This window comes from Prinia subflava, chromosome 2, assembly GCF_021018805.1.
Source record: "Prinia subflava isolate CZ2003 ecotype Zambia chromosome 2, Cam_Psub_1.2, whole genome shotgun sequence".
Taxonomy (NCBI): domain Eukaryota; kingdom Metazoa; phylum Chordata; class Aves; order Passeriformes; family Cisticolidae; genus Prinia; species Prinia subflava.
Window position 1 is genome coordinate 23149992 of NC_086248.1, and position 23362 is coordinate 23173353.

Consider the following 23362-nt stretch of genomic DNA (forward strand, 5'->3'; position numbering starts at 1 on the left):
TATTGCACTAACTTGCAGAAACTTTGCTTTTCAGTTTTGTCCTGAATGAGTTCTCCCAAGGAAACAGGACATACAGAAAAAGCAGTTGTTTCTATAGGAAAAAAAAAATGAGCAAGGTCACCCCATACTGTGTAGAAAGAGGCATCAATGGCATCTCAGTATCTTCCAAGAACAAACCCATTTATGTATCCTATCACAGTAAATTCTCAGCAATCAGAGCACTACAGCAAAATTTATCAATATGCAATGTATTTCACTTTGAGCAAAATTTTAGTACTGTTTTTGACAGTACCTTGAGGTATGCTTTGGTAAATGGTAGCCCACTAAAGATAGCCTAAAACCATAAAAGCTGGATAAGTTTGTTTAATAAATAAACTTGTTTAATTTTCTTTTCAAAAGACTAAAGTATGAAAGGGAAAAACATATATCATGTTTTACCTAAGCAACAATATCCTTTTGTGGTTGACAAAATATATGGAAAATGTTTCTTAAAATGAAGTTGCCTGAAGTCAAACACATATAGAAAATGAATTGTCTGCAACTTTCTCACAAAGGAAATAACTTCCATTAGGTCAGACTAATATGATGCCCCTGTTGACTTACAGGTTATAATTTAAACATAGCTTCTATTTCCTTAAGTGATTTCAGGCTTTCGCCTTCACATAGTGAAGGTAAGTGTGAGGACATTGACTAGAGCACACAGCAAGTTCTTCCAGGGATAACTCATTGTAGTAATACTGAATAGAATCCAAATAGAATATGTGCTCAAGGTAGATTGAGTACCTGATCCTAATCTTATCGTGCATATAAAATATATATGGTATACATAAAAGTATGCATTATATTTACTTTAAAAAAGACACTAGTACTTTTGAAACCAATGGATTTTTCAGTATATCTAACAACTTTAATGTTTGGGACACAGAGTAGCCCATTTTTTTCCCAGCATGATGTTCTCTTGCTCTTTTCTGAAGGCCAAAGGCAACATATATGGAGGTGCATGAACTGCTTCTGCCAGAGGACCTGCTTCACGTTTGGCTTTAGCCTACCTCTAGTATGGGTTGCTCATGCTACACATTTCTTTAAGCAGGCTTGACAAGTGTCGCACAATTCAACTTCCTCATGTTCCATCCTCTTTTATCCTAATGCCCAGAGGAATCCTACTGGTTTTCAACAGGTATAGACAAGGATGCCTCAGGATATTCTGTTTCTGCCAGGCAGATCTGTGAAGATTTTGCATGGGCACTGATAAGCAAGTGAAGGAGACTAGGCCTTTGCTTCAATCATAAAAGTATGACTTACTCATCTATTCACTGACAATTACTGATCCATGCACTAATAATTACTCTTCTTGAGTTGGTCAGAAGCAATACACTGTGTTCCTGTCTTCCTCTTTCCCTATTCCCTTCTCCCAGAAGTTTCCCTGGGTTTTCTCTCTGTCTGCATGATATCTGGAATTCTTCTCCCAGAGCCCCAAGATATCTGTATAGTTCGGAGGTATAGGAAAAGCAGATGGGCAAGCATTTCTCCCAGTGTCAGGCTGGAGTCAGGGCTTCAGAGGATAACACCATCCACACAGAATCCAGGTTCAAGGATCTTCCCTAGCACTGGGTAAAGAAACTCTTCTGTTTAGGGCTCTGGCTTCAGTAATCACTATAAATAATACATAAGGTGATACCACTATCAATTTAAAAAAACCCAAACAAATAAACAAACAAATAACACCCCCACGCTCCCACAAATCTCTTTTAAAAAAAATAACATAGATATCTATTGACAAGGTATTGTAGTTGAGAAATGAAACGGAGAAAACAACTTCTTATTTTCTTGAATGCTGGAAAAGGACACCAGTGAGAGCTGTGCTTTGGCAAGACACAGACATGTTTGGGTAGGACCTCAGGGGGATGCCACCAATGGCTCAATACTCCCTGTGCACACACTTGGAGACAGAAGCCTACTTAGAGACAGACAGCCTCTGGTGTGCTGATTCTTTCAGGAAGCCATAATGATCTCTGGTTGCTGATGTACTTAGGTCTTTTGCTTGATTGATTCCCTAACCCATAGACACTATCATGAAAAATATCCAAAACAGAAAAGCAAATAAACCTTTTTTTTTTTTTTTTTTGCATATTACTATGAAAAAGAGAATTTTTATCTTCCTTAATTTCCTTAAAAATCTGAAACAGTAGTTTTACCCAGACACTTAATATGTCGTGGACACTGGACACAGCACAGTTAAATACCTTTAGGGGTCTATTTGCTGATAAGAAACAATGCCAATACAGTCATTATACTCTTCACAATTTAAATTCATTTAGACGTAGGAAATAGAGGCAGGCAAAGAACATGAATGGGAACAATTACAACAGCAGGCAAACAAAGAGCAGACTTTACATATGGGGATATGTCAGGCTGCTTCCTCTCCCTTTCTGCACCTTTTCTTTTTTCTTCAAGCACTACTGAATTATTACTTCGTCAGCTTCTCTTATTTTGTCAACAAGCTCACTTAGCTCATCAGTGCTTTTTATTCCCTCTTTAGCAAAATAATAAAAAAATGTTACTTAATAAGTTTTTAAGGACTAATAACTTCAGCACAGGTTTTCTTGTTTAAGCAACATAAACTGCTTAATCTGGTAGGGCAGAAACTAGGACTCCAGATAAATTCCAAAATCTGACTAAAAAAGAGATAAAGGATTCATCTCTTTCAAACAAAAGGTTTATTTAACCATGAGGGAATACGGGGAAAAGTTAAGAATGTAAGCTAAAGGTACATGAAAGGAGGAGAGAAGATGGGATAGAAGAGGAGGGAGGTGAGAGAAACACAACCTTTGCAAACGTCCCAGGTTCTTTCTGAAGCAAACACAGTATAAAGCACTGTATGCATTTAGGCCTCATCAATTTGAATAACCCAAACATGATCAAAGCAATTGTTCATCAGAATCAAATCAAACCCACACAGAAGTGTTTAGAGCATAAGAACTGCTATTGCAACAAGATGACAGAAAATACAGTGTCAAGAAAAGCAGGGCTTCAGCAGCAGTTTGAACTTCTTAAAGGAAAAATTGTACTGCAATAACTAGTGGAGAATCAATATTTTTCTAATTGACTCCTTGCTTTGCATTTTTGAGTCAGTTATATCAGAACTATTTCCTTGTTACACAATAAATGATGCAAGGTTTCAACTGTAATTTTAATATCAGAGGGTCAAATACTAGTTCATACAAGAAGTAATAACCTTGCAGCCAAAATCATCAAGAAAAACATTCAGGACTGACAAATTTCATGAGGAAAAATGTGATATCCTGCTCTTCTTGAGAGAAAAACTGCACTGGCAAGGTCACTAAAAAGGTTAGCTTAAGAAATAAGTCAACAATAAGTTTCAAAATTAAAATTTAATTTAAAAAGAAAACTGTCATGGGTTGGCACTGGCCAGATGTTAATGCACCCATGAATATATGTTTTTTCTCTAACAACTCCTGTGGGATGTGATCAGGAACAGAGCAGAGCAGGCTTAAATCTTGAAAACAAAAAAACACTAAAACTTTATTACATTACATAAGGACAGCGACAGAAAAAACTCTTAAACACACACAGAGACAGAAATAAAGACTTCCTAAGACATTTTTTCTCTTCTCCCAGTTTCCATCCCCCACACATTACTCTTCACAGACCAAACCTTTGGGTTTTAGATCAAACAATCACCACTCAAAAAAAAACCAAACTAATCTTCAGTTCAGCAAGGGCGAGAGGAGTCTCTCTCGCACCACAGACTGTTCTCCAGAACACACAAGTTTACTCTTTATGTGTTCCCATGTCACCCGTGGCACTGCCCGGAGAAGTCTGCCAGGGTGACTCTCTTTTTCCTATGTCCAGCGCTCTCACCGCTGTCTCATAGGCCAAAACTACATACAGGGCTTTTCAAGGATGCTGCATGCCGAGCTCTCCCCTTTTTCCCCAGGGGCCGGGGTTCCAGGAGCAGGTCTGCCCTGAGGGCAGAGGGCGCCACCTCACCCTCCCCCTCTTTTCTCTGCTCGCTCCACTCTTCAAGTGCCAGTCACTGTAGCAAAAGCAGGGCAGCTGCATCCACCCAAAATGCAGTTTATGTTCAAAAGAGACTTAAGTTCAGTCCATGGCTGACATTATGCAAGAAAAGTCCAGCTCCGAAGGCTACTCCTCTCATTCTTTGCCCATCAGGTTCCTTCCAATCGTGCTTTATCACTTCGGTCCCAGGCCGCTTCCTTCTCCTTTTTTCCAAAATCACCAGTCATGAGAATCAATGTCTAAGAAAAGTTTCTTTCTGCCAAGCAAGAGTTAACAGTTTCTATCTCCCAGCAGGGTGCAGACACAGGCACTCCCAGGCTCGGCAACTCCCACGTGGCTGGGCACCTTCTCCCGGAGTTTGGGGGGGAAGAGGGGGTGAGCACACACAGAAGGCACTTCCACAGTTTTCCACCCCTCCATCCTGGATGGGGCAGCTCAGTTCCAGTCCTGTCCACTCTCTTCTCTTCCCCCGGGGCTCCAGCTTACCTGAGCCCGACCATGTGTTTTCCCCTCCCCCACCCAGCCTCGTGGCTGGGTAGGGAAGGAGACTTGAGACGTCTCTCTGCTGAAACCGGGATCCGAAAAGAGGCCGAACCCCCTTGGGGTCCTGCTTTTAACTCTTTGTGTCCTCAGAGGCGTGTCCAAACCTCCGAGTGACCAATCCAGGTGCCAGCAGAAAAAATGATTACTGATTGGACTGCCCACATCCCCCTGGAAAAATTCACCTCGACCGCAACCACGACAAAAACTTTGAATAATCTAGTGAAAAACAGTTTGGTTTAGCAATTTGGAATAACTTAATAAATTGTGAAGAAGCGTTTTGACTAACTATACTCCTAACATCAGCACAAGCACATTTTTGAGTAACGCAGGATCAACATTGTCAATGACTAAAACATCATCACTCTGGCAACAGAATACAAATGGTTTCTCTCTAGCAGGATTCTTTAAGTGATAAGCCCATCTCTTGTCAGAATATATACATTACTTGGTCTTTATTTTAAAAACATTGATCTGAAAACAATATTGAAATGTTAAGTGCATAGAGAACACTGGACTATTAAATTACATGGTTGCAGAAGGGGCTGTTGCAATCTTTTGCCATGAGATAATTAGTTTTACTTCCATCTTGTTCAAATTCACTTTAAAATTAAGGTGTTCAGTTCTGAATTTCTGCCAAACACTGCGACAAAACATAGGCTGCAGCTGAAGTATCAGGAAACAGAGAGAGGGAGCTGGGAGCCATCAGCAAAGCAAAAGAACATTATATTCTGATTGTGAAAAATTGAAGTAGGAGACAGCATATAAAGAGAAGAAAATATAATCGCTGTTCTGCAGAGCCCTGGGATGGAGCCACTCCACAACAGTCCAAATACAAAGGAAGGGGAAGGCAGAATTTGGTCAACAATCTAATGATGAGCTCAAAGACTTTAACATAGCCTTGATAAGGTACAAACAGTTACCAAAGTGGCAGCAAAATATTGTTCAGCAGCACAGAATATTAATTATGGCACTGAATAAAAGGTCTGGCTTAAAATAGAGATGCATATGCCATGATGAATAAGTAAATACAATAAGAAAGAAGAGAAGACCTGCAGGAAAGTATAAACAATGTCTCAGCAATTACCCGAAAATGAGAAAAACAGTGGTTTCCTTTTTTGACTGGCATGGAAATGATGTCTTCAATTAACAGATACAGAATGGAACACAAAACAAAGAAGACAGACAGATATAACATTACAAAAGCTAGCCTAAGGTGGCAGTAGGTAAAGCTTGTTACTGCTCAGTTCCCACTGGTGTACCAGCTATGTTGACACAAACAAATTTCTAATGGTCACAAGAAAATAGCTCGAAGTCAACAGTGTGAATCTGTCCTTTACCACTTCTTCATGCTTATAGACAGGGCTAGAAAAGAATAAAGATTAAATAGACAGATAAAATGAAGAGCTGGAAAGGGACTTTTTACAAGGGCATGTAGTGCTAGGACAAGGAGAAATTGCTTTAAACTGAAAGAGGGTAGATTATACAATAGGAATAATTAGATAATAGGAAAAAATTCTTTGCTGTGAGGGTGGTGAGGCACTGGCACAGGTTTCCCAGAGAGGCTGTGAATGCCCCATCCCTGAAAGAGTTGAAAGCCAGGTTGGATGGGGCCCTGGGCAGCTTGATCTAGTGGAAGGTATCCTTGCCAATGGTAGGGGAATTGGAATGAAATGATCTTTAAGGTACCTTCCAACGCAAAACACTAAATGATTCTGTGAACCTGTAACATGGAAAATTGAGCACCTTTTCACTCTTGAAGGCACCATGTGTGAATGGAGAATGCAGCACTTGGACAAAAGCAGTAGAAGGAATTCAGCACTCTTGTTGACTGCAGAATTTTCACTTGTGCATAATGCAGGATTGATGGTTGGACAAGCACCCTTCCAAATACCGCATTTTTGCTTTATTTTGCAAATAAATTTTAAAATGCTTGCAAAGCACTTGGTAGTAAAATACTAGCAAATACCTGCTACCAAGACAAAAAATCACCTCATCAGCAAGCAACTGAAGGAAAATGCCTCCTCTTGACTAGGAGATGGAGAGCTATGAAGTCGTTGAAAGATTTTATATTCAGATGCAACAAAGGACATGTAGTAAGGCCAGTTAAAAATCACACACATCTGTGCTGAGAACAGAACCCAGAGCTAGGGAATGACACACTGACTCGCCCATGCAGCCCACACTGAACAGGATGCACTTATCAAAGGAGTACTTGGTGGCTCCACATTTCACATGGTATAAATGCCCTAAGACTGGCGTGCTCCTCTAGTGCAGGGAACCCTAAATTCAGTGTCTTCCTTATCTGGCTGTTCTACTGTCTCTCAGAATTATTTTTTGCATGTACTTGCTCCTCCAATCTGTGAGGAGAGTCCTGTCAAAGGGAAGCCAAAGCAAAACAACTGTGCATAATACCACTGTAGGGAATGGTAGGAGAGAGGGAGAGAGAGACTGCTCCTAGGGAATGAACTAGAAGATGCAGGCTTTTTCCTTTCACTTAGTGGGGGTTTTTTTTTCTGGGTTTTAGTTTGGGCTTTTCGGGTTTGGAGTATTCTGTTGGTGGTGGTTGAGTTTGTTTGTTTGTAATTTTTTTTTTTCCCAATAACAACTAGAAAAAATCCTGTCATAAGTATCCAATGATGAAAATGCAATAAGAAAAGGGTCTGCCAGGATGTAGGACATGGAGTCAGTGCTATCTTTAAAGCAAGAGAAAATTAATTTTCAGGTTAGCAGAATGGCACATTAACCATAAAATCACTGTTACCCATGCACTGAGAGTGCATGGTACAAAGGCTTTAAAAATGCCTTCAAACTAGGCCTGTTCTGCAATCTGCTCAACCTGACTCTGGATCCTAACCTCACCTGGTCCTGAGGCAGGTGCTGATCTGCTCAGCACAGGACACGCTGTGCTACACATGCCCAGATGGGCAGTCAGTGCCTAAAGAATTACAGGTAGGAGGAATAAACAAATGGGACAGAACACACAGTGCTTAGTAGGAGCTATATCTTACAAAAAGAACAAACAAATTGCAAATGCATGATAACACTCTGTGAGCTAATCCAGCACTAAACAAGTCATCAGCCAGTTTATTTTCTTTGTTTTCCTGTAAATTGCCACAAAAACTTTACTATTACCCCTTCACAAAAACTAGGTATATATAGAAAATTTTGAGTATGGAGTGAAATTAAATAAAATCATCAAGCAAATTAGTGTCTTCTCTTAAAAAAAACCCTTAGAAATAAATCTAAATTGTATAAATATATATTACATAAATATAAATTATATAAATCATATAAATATCTATTAAAAAAAGCTGATGGCTTCACAAAGGACTGATTCCAAAGAGTGAGACACCTGCTTTCATAAATCATACATTGCAGATCTCACACACTAAGACAGAATTTAGAGGGAATGTGTTCTCCAGTTCAGGTGAAGAAACGTAATGATAGCGATTTTGCCTGGGTCAAAAGGTGTCTGCCCTTTAACATCCAGAGCAACAAGCATCAGAACTCAAATGGAGTCAGTTGTCTCTTGAAATAAATTACTTCCATGTTCCTACAGATACAGTTACTATTAGCAAATGGAAGTGTAGGATTTTATAGGCTGTCAAAAGTATGTACATACATCTTGTCAGAAGAACTTGAAGGTCATCTAACAAACTTTATTCTGTTCCTTTCAGCACATAAAAGTGAGAACAGATTCCAGAATCAGATCTTTTTCTATAGAATAAAATAAAACATTGAGGTTTTAGCCTAGTCAATGTTTATTTGAAAACACAAATGTTCATATCTCATTAGAGATAAAAATAATAATATAATATTGTTATATTTTTATTATTGTTATCATTAACATTACTTGTTCAGAAAAGGCAATGGAAAATCTTGCCTCAAAATATTTATACAATTCTGTTCTAAATAATTGCTTGGAGAAACAAGACTATTACATATGTATGTTGATGCCATATGAAGCATGAGTAATGCACATTCTGAGAGTGTTCAATCTGACTCAAAACGGTAACCTTAGAAAAAGATGCTTCAGAGTTAGAGAAGGATTTATTCAAATGTGAAAAATTCCGCTTATTATATGTAGGGGCATAAATAAAAATTAAATAAAATGTAAATTGTATTAAAATACATCTTTTGTGTAAAAACCATAACCATAAACTTTGCAGCTGATCTTTGGGTAGAATTTATTTTTCGTAAATTCAAATAGCTACAGTATGGACATTTACATCTGGGCTTCTCCCTCTGTCCTTCCCATACAATTGACGTAGAGCAACAGGCACGTCCAGAGAGTCATTCAATTGATCTGTTTCCACTGTGTAGTGTAGGATAATATACATCACACCCTGGGAATGTCTATTTCTCTGCAATGACTATAAAGGGAGCTTCAGGTGACTAATTCACAAAGTACTATAAGTATCTACATTTGTTCAGATGAAACCCACCCTAAACGTATTCTTGAAGAGAAATGTAATGTATCTTAAGGCAAAGAGAATTATGTAGGATAAAAAGAGCATATTGAAGAAGTAGGTCAGAAAATAATTTAAATTTCCAGGATCAGTTGCTAAGAAATTATTGTCATTAAATCTCTTGTAAGTTCTGAACGATGTCTCGTTATATTACCAAAAATCAACTTTAAAACAGTTTATTAGCTTACATAGCTAAAACCTAGTAAAACAGATGGAGAAAATGTGAAATGGAAAGACACAATCCATGAGGAGCAGCTGGAATAAGCATTGCACAACCAGGTATGAGAAATAAAGACCATATACCAGAGAGAGAAGGGACACTTGCTTCCTGGTTTCTATTTGAAAACTGAAGAGAAAGGTTTTTACATTGTTAAAGCTATCAAATTCATTCCTTTGAATTTCCCTAACTCTGTTAGACCAGCATAACCAATCCCCAAAACATTCACTAATATATGAATTTTACTGAAGTACTCCAGGACAATGTAAATAAATGCTTGCCTTGGCACACACATACCTGGTAAGAGGCAGGCAGTGCCTGAACTCCTGCTGGCCAGGACCTATCCCTCTGCTGCGGGTGGGACTCTCCACCAGCTGGTAAGGAAGGAGAAGCTTTGAGGACAGCTAAGCTGTCAGGGAAATCAACCAGAAGAGATGTGCTATCCCTGCTTTTGGAGGTTTTCAAGACCTGATGGGACTACTGAATTTCCACAGTCCCTTCCAACCAATGATTCTGTGTGCATGCGAGTCTTTCAAATATCTACATATATTAAAAATCAATTGTCATTAATTATTGATTACTACTAAATATTCATTAATATAAATTAGCATAAAACTGATTTTCAAGGAACAATGCATAGTACAAATTTCTAAATTAAATAGGGACAAATATGTAACACCTATGGATAACTGAATATAAGAACTCTCTCTGACATCTTTATTTTTCTTTCTGCCTAACACTGAAGGTGATATTGCCTAAACAAAACTAAAAGAAAATGTATAAAAAATCTTTTATTGCATGTCCACACACAAAGTCAAAAAATAAGGTTTATTTCAACTACTTACAAGCTGCGAGTAATCTATTTCTGTTCTTTTTCAGATAGAGAGCTGGTCCTCATGAAACCATTTCATTATAGCTACTTTTATCAGAACTACAAAAATTTTGTAAAAATTGTCCTTATTAGATTTATTTCTTTTCTTTTCCACTTACTTCTTTTAGGTTATATTTCTTTTCATTTGTCTGAAAGGACAGTTCAGAAATATGCAAAGAAAAATCTATATCCAGTTTATATTCCTGTGCATTTATATACAGGAAGTTATATACTTACTTTAAAAGTAAAATCTTGAGCTCAGGCTAGTTAGTCAACAGAAGTCTTTTTAAAAAAGATATAAACCACAAATCTTACACTTAATTAATTAATTAATTAGTAATTACACTAAAATCTGCAGTAACCTCATTCTGGTAGAGCAACATCTTTCATAATGGCTATAGATTTTATATATAGACAATCTGTAACACACTTGTCTATATTTAATTTAGCCATCTATATTTAATAAAACAAATGCTTTTCTTAGTTGAAAACTTGATTATGTAGTGTAAATAGTGATATGGAATCACAGCAGTGAAATTAAAGTACCTCTTTAAACACACCTGATCAATTAAAGGGTTTTAAGAGAACAGTAGTAACAGTACTGAGTTTTGGGATTTTTTAAATGTATAGAATTTCATGGGCCATTGCTCTGTACTCACAAATAGTAAGTCATAAACGTCTGTAACCTCAAAGAAAGGAATTTGCATTTTATCACTGAAAGAATTTGCATTTTGTCATTGAAGTTGGGAATATTCTCTGGGATCTGATTCTGCCTTAATTCTAGCCTCTATCACTGTAGTTAAACTTCAATGGTATTATACTTGATATTTTTCAGTGTGATAACAAAATCAGCCCCTAAACAGTTGCATTCATTATATAATAGTGGCCCATGAGTTAAATCTCAGAGACAAATTCCACTGGTCTTTCTGAGGCAACCAGTTTAACCTCTAAAGATAATTTTGATTTTGTGGGCATAATTCATCCCACATTAATTTTCGTCTGAAAAGTAACCCAGGTATCTGAACATGGGTGTCTACAGGTATTTGAGATCTTCCTGGATGTCTAAGCCACCTACATGGAGTTAGAAGGAATGACACAGAGCCTATTTGGAAATGCATACCTTTCTTTGCAAGAAAGATGGGGATAGGGATTTCTTGAACTTGAGAGGATATTCAACACCTAAGTTAGGCAACAGAATTACATTTTGGAACACATTTATTAGTATCTTTACTAACATTAGCTAAGTATTATTTAAGTCTGAACTGTTTTATTAATGTCTTTTTATAGGCAACAGGAAGAAGTAAACAAGTAAATACTTCAGAATATATTGCTTATTAATTATTTCACATCTCTATATCTAGGTCAAATGACATCCCAGTCATTTCTTTGCACTGAGTATAAAGGAAACCCAGTAATTGCCTGTCCCTCTGTGCTTTCAATCACTTTTATATCTACTGAGCATATAAGTGGGCATTAGGAAACCACATGATTCAAGTAACTTCCTTTCTACTATCTAATCTAAATGGCCTGTCCATTAGTTACTATAGCACTGCATGATGAACACAGAGGCAAAGAGCAGAGAGAGAGCTGAGAGATGCCTGTTTCAGAGTGATAGCACACTTGAAGAGAGAGAGAGGGAAGATTCTTAACAAGGATGAAAGATGCATTTATTCTGCCTCACCATGTGTTATGTTATACAGAAGCATAATCACAATGACATTACCAAAATAAAATACATCAACAATTGCACAGTATCTCCAAGCGTAAAGTAAATGTGAGAGTGTGATACATGAGGCAACTGATAGTCTCAACTGTACCTCTCAAAAGGGGTTATTTCAGATATTCTGCTCAGAGGTGAGCAGTTAGTGATCACACGGTGGTTTGTAAATGGTTTACATTGAAAGATTTGTGTAGATAACTGTTTTACACAAGACAGTTTTTTCCATCTAAGACTTTCATTCAAACCTTTGTTTAAATAAATTATGTTTGATAGGTCATCCTAACCTTCTGTGGCTAGTGACTACAATACATATGCTAAAAAATTGCTGCAACTAGCAATCCAACAAGAGAAGTCAAGCTCTGCTGATGAGTCAGGGATGAGGTTCAGTGAGATAAAATGAACAGTACAGGCTCAGCTCAGGACAATGATTTCATTTTGCCATCAGATGTACAATTATTGATCTCAGCAGTTTAAAGGAAAAGCATGTATTTGATGTAGCTGGCAGCAGCCTCCCAGTTAAATTGCTCATCAGCTGGCAGACTGTTCTGTGAGCTTTGTTACAGAGCAGTTCAGTAAATGGACACCGTTTTTGTATTTCTCACAGTACCTGAGACAGTGAGTAACCTGAACAGCTATTTAAATATATTCAGTCATAGCCCTAAATGGGTATAAATGCAGCCCATTACTTTAAACAGGCGTAAATGCAGCCTGTGTGCATAGAACCTGCTTCCTGCCAACAACTGATCGGGAAGAATTCACCACACCAAGTGCAGTCTTCTGTTCAGCTCAAAAGATGTGTAAGAGAACAAATAGAGAAAATCACTGTGTCCCAAAGAACGTCTTTGGGGATATCATATTGTTGATATGTGATAAACTTTGGCTTAGGTGGTTCAAAAATAGATTTACACTGTCAAAGATGCAGTCTTCTTCCTTTCTTTTTCTCAGGTCTCAAAAAAATTCAGCAGAAATTCAGAAAGGGGAGAAGAAAAGGACAGAAAAGCCTTTCCTAAAAATGTAGAAAAGTAAAATATTGCCAGAAAGGGTTCATGAAATAGGTAGATCTAAAACTTAAATCTACATCTGTAATACATACATCTGTAATACATACATCTGCATGCTTGTACCTGATCTTTATAAAAACACTCCTGCAACACATGTTGTTAATACAGTATCTGTAAAGGAATTAAAGCATGGGCTTGTAGGAAATTATCTCATTTCCTAAAAGAAATCCCAGCTAATCTGAAGGATGAGAGTACAAACAGCTAAAATCCAAGGGGTAGCTGAGAGAAGAGAAATACAAGGGCTATGCAGAAAAGGTTGTTGCCCAAAGAGAGATGGAGAGGGTGAGAAGAGTCAAAGTAGCAATTAGGAGTAACCTCAGAGAAGGAAAAGCCCAAAAGACAGAAAATGGAATGGCAGCCCAGCTTTTCCAGCCAAGTGGAGGGATAGCACTTGTACAAACTCTCCAATGGGATGCATGTCAGGTGTCAATAAGAGATTTTCTTGCAGGAAGAGTTTAATGAATAGAGAAGGAGAATGCATTGCGGAGACAAATACAGGGGATGTCAAGTGAATCAATCTCCAGGGCATACCACTGCCACCCTTCCAAGGAATCCCTTTGAAGTTGTAGGTATATTTGTTAACCCAGTCTACAGCACAGTGACCATGTTTTATTTTGTGAATATATAACATCTCACCCAGAGGCCTTGATTGCTTGAGAGCACCTTGATATTAGCATGATACAAGTGCTTCCTACAAGTATCAAATGCAGTAAACAACTGAATGGAAGGAGAGAAGGAGGAACTAGATGACCACGCATACTCTCTACCCAAGCACACCCTAACATAAAAGGACTAAATGTGTTTTACTGTCTCCCCTTACTGCTCCTTCCTGGTCCAGGAGAATGACACTTGAATAACAATGAATGTTATTGCAATAGCAGAAGGGTTTTCCCCCCTGTTCCACCTGTTAGGTAAGGATTAGCACAGTGATGTGTGTACTGCATATGTGTAAACACTCATAAGGTGACTATGAGAAAGTAACTAGCGTGATTATGTCATAAATCACTGTATTTTGCAGAAAAGGAAGCTGAACTTGGATAACTTAGGAGCCAATTTACATGTATGCTTATCCCTGTAAGTACATTGTGACACATCTTTCTCTGCAGAAGACTGAAATCCTTACAAGCAAGTTCTAAAAGTTTGAGTTATTCTGATTATGTAATGCCCAAATGTGTCCTACAACCACTGCTGTTAAGTGGCTGACAAGATGCATGGACCCCACCAGGGAATAATAGCTCAGCATGTTGCAAGAAGCCCACTTGAACTCTTCTGGCAAAAACAAGTCATTCATTATCCCACAGCTGAATCTGTTGAAGACTTATTAACACTAATTCACAAGAAAGGGGCTTGTTTGATTCCCGGTAGGGATGGAAAAGCTGAAGTAGACTGTTATTAAAAGGCACCTGATATTAAGGTAGTACCTCACAAAGTAATACAATTTTAAAGTGATATTCGTAAGATTGTCTGAAATATATTTGACCTCTCTATAAATATTACTATTGTATTACCATGCAATTACTGTTCATGGCTAAAACAAATTTGCCTTAACTATAACATTTAGAATAACCTTTAGAGCTTCAAAAGTTATCTGAAATTACTCCAGTTATTCATGACCAAAAGCTGAATCTGCCTGTTAAAATTTCTCTAATGCTTATTTTAGGAATTCAGACATTACCATATAAAAATCTATCATGAACTAATCCAGAAGGAATTAAAGAACATTGCAAAGTTTTTCAAGGTATAATCAAAAACATTAAAAATTGCTAAGGCTTGCAATTTAAATATTGCAGTCATAGTAAACCAGAAAGAACTGGAATTAATTATATTGATGATGATTTTTCTGTCTATGAAAGCCAGCAGTAAACCAAAGCTCTAGACTGAAACTGGAAACAGAAGCTGGGAACACATTCTTTATGGCTTAAGAATTTTGAAAATCCAACAATATGCTTCAGGGTTAGGTTTACTTGTGTATTTGCATTAAAAAAGCAGTTTTTATTCTAGTTGCACTGCATTCCTCTGTGTAAATCTACATGAAGGTAGTATTTTGGGATAAAGCCACCTTGAAATATTTTCTTAATCAATAAAGTTGAACTGACAAGAATGATAGAGCAGTTTGGAAATCTACAATGGGCTAAATTTTCAAATTTTTAAAAATGTCTTTAGACCATTAGTTAAAAATACATTTTTAAATATTTGGTTAATTTTACTTTTTAAATTGTGCATTGCTTAAGCAAGCTTTAAATTTCTCTGCCATGATTGTTTACAGTCTGATGCCTGCTGGCACGTTTTGAGGACAGCTGAAATGTCTAAAATAGAGAGAAATGAAAGGTGCAGTCCTGAAAACCTTGTGGATGATGCACAATCATGAAATTGCAAAATTCTAAAGAAATTGTCAATGCACCTTGGATTTTCATTAACAGTTTCCCAAATTACCTTTCTGGTAATTTCATTCAGTCTTAGGAGCAGGCTGGTGCAACACTCAAGACTGACAAGGAAGCATTTATTTGCTTATATTCACACAACCTCGGCATCCACTTCAGGGAGCAGGCTAAAAGTCAGGCTCTTCAGAACTCACTGACTGAGTTATTTTTGTTTTCAAAGGAGATCATTTGCTTGCCAAAAGAGAAAATATTCCCTGTAGGATGAAATAATTTTTTAATTTGAGTCACTGGGTTTTTTCACATGTAGATGCAAAAGATTTCATAATGATCTTTATCACATCAAAATGTGACAAATGCTGCAGTTGGCACCTGGTTGACATAATGGTGTATTATGGTATCTGGAGTCAGTACCCTGCAGCACACAAAGCACTGTTTATATAGTAGATATTAGTTCTTTAAAAGAGACTTTAAAAGAATGATCACTTTTTAAATGTGAATAAATAGAGAACAACAAAGCTTTCTTTGAGCTGTGTAGGAGAGCCTCATAATAAAGTGATTACCTCTGGTTCTCTATTATAAAATCTTCCTGTTAGTGAACCCCTTTTAATATCTCATACTGAAGCTGCACACTCAGGACCTGCAAGCATTTCCAAAAGTGGCCATGAATTTTCAAGCCGATTGTAGCAACCTGACAGAAACATTTTTAAAAGCTTGACCTGGAAAAGTGCTGAGCAGTTTTCTAAAGTGTTGGACAGCCTCAAACCCAATTGTTTTTAGGGAAAGCTGTGGCTACTCACTGAATTTTAGGAATACTCAGCATTTTGTAAGATTTAACTCTGAAGATCCTTATTGAAAGTCAATGAGAGTTAGTTTCCTAAAACTCGGTGTCTCTAAAATATTTCAGTACTTGAAATCAATGTAGTCAGCTTCCCAAATCATTTGAAACTCAGAGTTTTCATTTTGCAGAGTGCAGTGCCATGATGTCTGACTCCAGTGTAAACGTTCAGAATAACTGAAGGATATACTGATGGATTTGCATGTCTGCCATCTTCTGCAACATATTTATAACTGCCAAGGAAACAATACATCAGGAGAGGAAAAGGCCTTTAGTAATAAGCTCAGACAATTAATTTTTTAATGTGTGCTATTTGTAGCAGAGATATCTCAATTTTGCAGTGTTCAAGGAAAATAGAATGGAGAAAAGGAAATAAAGGTAACATTAGAAGATAACAATGGAAACTTTATTTATCAACCCAGGTATGTTTGAGCTCCTTATAAAAGCAATACAGATGCATTTCAGTTATTTCACATGTAAATAGTATGCTACTTTTAAAATTTCAGCATTACTTTGAAAAAATGCATCACTACAGCATTTCTTCATAGGTAATACCAGAACTGGGTATTCAGCAGACACAGCACACTGCCCAAAAGGGAATAACCACATGAAATTTGCCTCCCATTTGGCAGAAGACAAAATTAACCTAAATATCCTTCTGCCATTTGAAGAGCCTGATAAGGACTCCAGTGACGATCATAGATCTGAGTCCCTCATCTTCCATGACTTGCCTCTTCAGCACTTTGCAAAGTCATCAGTGGAGAAAAAGAAGAGGCCACATCAGCACAGCAGCCAGGATACAGAGAAGTTCAAAGTCTCTCCAAAATACAGTCTCTAAGTGTCTGTTTGGCAGGTGGACCAAGCTTTGCTCAGAAGTTTCCCTAAGGCCTGCCTCCTCCACCTGCCTCCTCCACACTCCCAGCAGTGTAGGCTCTTCCTCACATCTCTCAAACAGGGGAAAAGGAATGCTCACCATCCAACTATTGGTAACTCCAGCAGTGCTGCCTACAGCAAGGTCATTATTACTCAGACAATTTCACCAAATTTTTTTGTTAGGATATTATAATAATCCATGTCATATGTGTGCCAAGCCTTAGAGGAACAATTTGGGTATTAGCCTGATTCTCTCTAATTAAATGATGTGCCCCAAACTGCAGCACCAAGAGCAGTGGCCTTGCCCTGGAAGAGCCCTCCTCAGCCACTCCTTGTGCAGAACCTGTTCAAGAATAGGAAGCATAAAGAAAAGACAGCTGATGTTATGAGTTTGCAGTATGTTTTCTTTATATAAAAGCATAGTTTAGCACTATAGTTTTTGATTAATTTGGGATAGGCATTTTGTCATGCAATTAAAGTGCAATTAGACTACTGTCCTGCAATATTGACTTGATTTATAATCTGCTGCTTAAGTAAATTGTTTTAATATCTCTCTTGAGTCTTTCTATAGATTCTGCTTTTTATTAATACATGTGTTTTAGGAGACATCTAATCTCATTTTAAATAAAAGGAAAAAAGAAATTGAGTGCAATACATATAAAAACATGTGTTAACCATTTATGCAGTATACCTAATCAAGGTACAATGGGGATGACCTCAGCAATCAAGGGTTTTCTACCCATGGTTATGTATGGTTCATTTCTGTTCCCTGATCCTAGCATCTGGGCAAAAAATGAACATAGTCTATGCTCTCAGCAAATAAAACCCAGAGCACTCAAAACCAGCAGAAATGCTTGGACACCCTGAGCAAGGAATGCAGCTCTGGTTCCACCTGCCCTGCTTCATCAGCTCATGGAGCATTGTGCTGGCTGTGAAGGGTTGTGGCAGCTGTCACTGCTCTGTTCTTTCCTTCAGGGACATTGCATTTGATTTTGGATAATGCTTCCATCAGCTGCCACAAGAGCTTCTCTTCACACAGTGCATAGCACCCTGGAAAAGTTGTGAAGTTACAATTTATTTGTATTTGTGAGCTTATAATTATTAAACAATATTAAATATTAAAAGTATTTGTGAACTTAGGTTTGTCCTGAAGATGATGAGTCAAATGAGCCTTAATGGGTTAGTCTTACCATTAGTAATTCCAGCCTATGAGCAGTGATATTCAGGTCTGTTACATATGCTTGGGATTCACTACACAAACCTCACCTGCTCAAGCTATATCTCATCTTCCAGCCTCATGTGCTTAGAAACTGGGCAGGAAAGAATTCAGCCTTGAGTTGAATTGTCTGAAGTGTAACCTCAGCTAGGTCCACCTCCCTTTCACTTTAAAAAGCAGGAGTAAATATTTTCTAATTCAGATATACTATTGAGGATTTCCATTCTTTAGTATAAACAATTCATGGTGCAGCACATAATTCTGTACAGAAGTAATATTTTTAGTATGTCATGTCCACTTCAATTTATCCTTTTCTTGTATGTACAGTTGAAAATATTTATATAATACAAAGACAATTAAAAATAATCCAACTGCATTCATTTTCAGTTTAATTTAGTATAAAGTAACTGTTAAATAATGTATATGCATATGTATACAAAACTAAGCAAAGCTAAATCTGAAAGGCTTACTGGTTCAGGAAAAAAAACCCAGCATGTTTCTTACAGCTTTTTCTTATTTTTTGAAATTATTTGAACAACACATTTCTCTTGTTTGTATTTATTTACCAACAGTGTACTAAAGTGTGCTTCAGTTGCTTTTAAATACTTTTATTTATTTAAAAATCAATCTTCTCACCATCACACCTACTGTAGATGGCAGATTCTGTACATGTAACAGTGTAATTTTAGAGCAGCTTATAGATTTTTGGAAAAAAACAGCCATGTTGTATTGTTGTAACCCCTTTTGTATTGTCTTATACATAAAGTATTTTTAAGGGTGATTTGAATCACATAGGACCAGCAGACAGTTCACTGAAATGCCTGTGAAAAGACAGCTAACACACACTGATTTTAACTCCTGCAGTAATAAACACATTGAAAAACTGGCTTGTTAAAAGCCAGGATACTACAGAAAAAAATATAAAACAAAGTTTAAAAACTAGTTATAGATTTTTTTAGGCTAGCATTCCTTGCTTCTGGCATCAACTGTATTTCACCATCCAAAGAAGTTTCAATCCTCCTTTACCTGTTAGCAAAAATCACATCTAATGGAGTCTACAGTCCTGGGTAACAAATGAAAGACTGGGAGTTTCTAAACAAGCACAGCACTTACAAGAAAGGGTAGAGTCTTGATCTAGCAGTGACTGAGGCAGATATAGCTATAGAGAAACAGAAAGGAGGGGGGAAAAGCAGAAATTTGGAAAGAGAAGTGAAAATTCAAGGAAATAGCAGGCTCATTCACCTGAGAGTGGAAGTTGATGTTAGATGGAAGGAACATATCTTCAGAAATGCCCTTGATAGATGGATCCCCATGATCTAAACAAAGTCATAATACATATTATGCAGGGAAAAGCTTTGAGGGGGCAGCTGAAATAGCAATATATTCCCAGGGTTGCTCTTGAGAAATACATTTCCAGAACTGAACACAGAAGGCTCAAAATATTATACATATCTTTTTGCACTGGCAAGTGATATCCAGTATTAGATTTATCATAAAACCATATCAAATAATTTCACAAGTTTTTGAAAGATTACCTGATTGATAACAAATTTGGCAAGAAGCTAAAAACACAAGTCTCCAAAACCAGATCCAATAGAATATATTTATCTCCGGAATAATATGAGATGTGGAAGTCGATAATCAGGCCATCAAATTAGATGGCAGGTTTAGAGCTGCTGATTCCTTACTGTTAAAGTTTGCAAATATTGGCCTTTGTCTGTAGTACCACCTAGTGTCAAAAACTATCTCTGAGCTGAAAAGAACTGGATCGAACTCCATCTATGCTCCTTTATTTCCTCCATTCAAAACTACCAAACCATACAGGAAAGGTGCCCAGAAAGCATTTTTCATTATATTGAGCCCAAGGAAGAGTCTTTCATACTTTTGTTTGCTTTATGGAAACAGAATTTTCAGCCATTTTTTGAGCTAAAGATGGATTTTTTTGTGACAGCAGAAAAAAAATTCCCCCAAAATACGCACAATTTTTATGTATGGGTAATTTTTTCCACAGTGTGAAGTAGAAGAAAAGCTATAGGGCTTCTCTGCACTGGAAGTGAGAGAAAAGCTACAGTGAGCGAAGCTATGGAGGTGCACTCCGGGCACTGCTTTGCTTTTGTGGCAACCCCCAGGGTAGAATCAGAGAACTCACTGAGACACTGCCAGGACACCAGAGACACTGCCTGCACACCAGAGACACTGCCTGCACACCAGAGACACTGCCTGCACACCAGAGAGACACTGCCTGCAACCAGAGACACTGCCTGCACTCCAGAGACACTGCCTGCACTCCAGAGACACTGCCTGTACTCCGGAGACACTGCCTGCACTCCAGAGAGACACTGCCTGCAACCAGAGACACTGCCTGCACTCCAGAGACACTGCCTGTACTCCGGAGACACTGCCTGCACTCCAGAGACACTGCCTGCACACCAGAGAGACACTGCCTGAACTCCAGAGAGACACTGCCTGAACTCCAGAGAGACACTGCCTGCACTCCAGAGACACTGCCTGCACACCAGAGAGACACTGCCTGCACTCCAGAGAGACACTGCCTGCACACCAGAGACACTGCCTGCACTCCAGAGACACTGCCTGCACACCAGAGAGACACTGCCTGCACTCCAGAGAGACACTGCCTGCACACCAGAGACACTGCCTGTACTCCAAAGAGACACTGCCTGAACTCCAGAGAGACACTGCCTGCACACCAGAGACACTGCCTGTACTCCAGAGACACTGCCTGCACTCCAGAGACACTGCCTGCACACCAGAGAGCAAACACCTCCAACAGCAGCCTAAAAATTCATCTTCCCGCTTTCAACATGTTTTTTTTTCCCATGTACGCTTTCTTTTAAAGCCAAAATATTCTCCCCAAGATTCCAGGTTCCCAGATTGCCTAGGGAGGTGGCCCTGCATGGAGCCTGCCTTCTGTCTGTCCGTCTGGCAGGGAAGCCTGCAGGGCACATGGGCAGGAGAGTGGGCAGCCCTGGGGCCAGGGCACCTGCCTGCCTGCCGAGGCAGGAGAGCTGCCCGAGTGCCAAGGCCGGGCCCCTGCAGCTGCTCAGGAGCAGGGGCTCCAGGCAGCGGCAGGCTGTGGGAGCAGGGCAGCGCTGCACTCCCAGATCCCTGGGCCTGAGGAGCAGGAAGCAATGAGAGACTTGATGGCCGCCCACCCTGGGGATTGCCATGGGGCTGGGCAGCCCCTGAGCCTGGCAGCTGGGATACAGCCAGGCTGGCACGGTGACAGGTGCACCTCACTCTGCCCAGCCAGGCCTGTTGGGATTTCTCCCCTCAAAACCTTTCTGGTTGAAAGCGGTTTTGCCCCAGAATTTCTTATCCACTCTGTTTGTGACTTTCCGAAAACACGGTATCTAGAAGAAAAGTTCATGAAGTGACTATAAGAGCAGAAAACTCACACACAACATGAATTCAAATTAAGTTAAAACAGATACAGCAAATGTGAAAGGATACACAGCAGGTACATTTACCAAACCAGAATGGAGTGTGTTGACTGTGAATTCCCTGGAGATGCAGCCAGCCTTTGTGCAAGGGCCTCATGTTACTAATGAGTAGATGCCATGGCAGCTCAATGTATAGCTTGTAAGTTTAATGATAAATTTAATACAGGAACAGGCCAGAGAAACAACATAAAGATTAAACATATAACAAAAATCTGCAGCAACATCAGCTAATTGCGAAGCTGAGGCAGGAGGTGTTAATTACAATTATAGATGAGCCATTTAGTAATTCACATTAGTGAGCATAGAGCAATTATCAACCTGCTGGTTTTCTTGCTACTTATATTATCCATGTTTTCCTATTTTTTATGAAACATAATAGCTGCACTGAACAATATAAAATAACAGTAATGGATAGAATGCCTATTTAGGTAACCTACAGCTGTGATGCACAATATTATCACAAAGACATTCTATTTGGAGTAAGGCACTACCCAGAAAGCTAAGTGTTTCTATTGCTAGAAGATACATAATGGCCATTTCACAGATGGACAGATAGATACACTTTGTTTGTTGCATTAAAATTTACAAATACAAATTAACCTTGACTGGACTTGAGGCAAAAGTACAGTTTAAATTATACACCAGTAAAGAAAATAAGTCCAAGAGTATCAATGTCAGTACATCTATTTCTAAGTGATAAATTGGGGAAAAAATTGCCATCAATTGATTGAAGAAATGTAGTCTCCAAACCTGGCAAATACAATATTCCTATGAGATTCCAACTGGCTTAGTTTAACATGGTTTACCCAGGAGAGACCATGCCATCATCGTGTTAGCACCTTTATCATATAACAAACATATCATCATGAGGGGTACTAGAACACAGGTGTTGAAGACAAGAGACCTTCTCAGAAAGAGGTCACTTAGTGCTTACAAGTCATAACCATGATCTTCACCGTGGATGTATTTCAGCATCAAGGCTCCTGTCACAGGGATAGTGCACAGGTTCCCAAAGAAAGATAGAATGCTGGTATAGCCCAAAGGTCCTGAAGATAAAGGACTGGCAAAACTAAGTTTTTTTCTATGTACTGAAACACAGAGCTCCGTATTATTTTACTAAGAGCTTGTGCTTTATCCTGTTGTCACACTACAATGAAAATCCTTTCCAGTCAAAGGGGAGCTATGCATCTGTAACCAGGCTTCCTTGGGATGAACTCTGCACATTCATACTTACAAGATGCTCCCCTGGTATACTCCTGACAGTGCCATACCCTTGAGCAATCAATCCTTTAAAATGTTATGAAACCATGATTTGCTTCATACTGAAGCAGAATATGAGCCATATTTTGAAGCTGTAACAATGTTGTTTCACATGCTTTCCATATATTTATGCCATTAGTTCAGTCACATTGGAATTCAACACAAGGATATCAAGCAACTACGCAATTTGTCGGAAAAATAGTAGCTTTTTTGCCAGATGTTTATCAATTAACAGCAATTAACAGATATAACTGGGATATAATAACTAATGTACACATTTTCTGCTTGTTTAACAGTAACTGAAGCTGAATTCATTGAGCACAAATGACATTCCTCCTAGGTTAATGTACAAAGCAAAACATTAGCAATATTATCTTCCTATTCATGTTTGAAGTATTTGTAAGCTTCAATGGA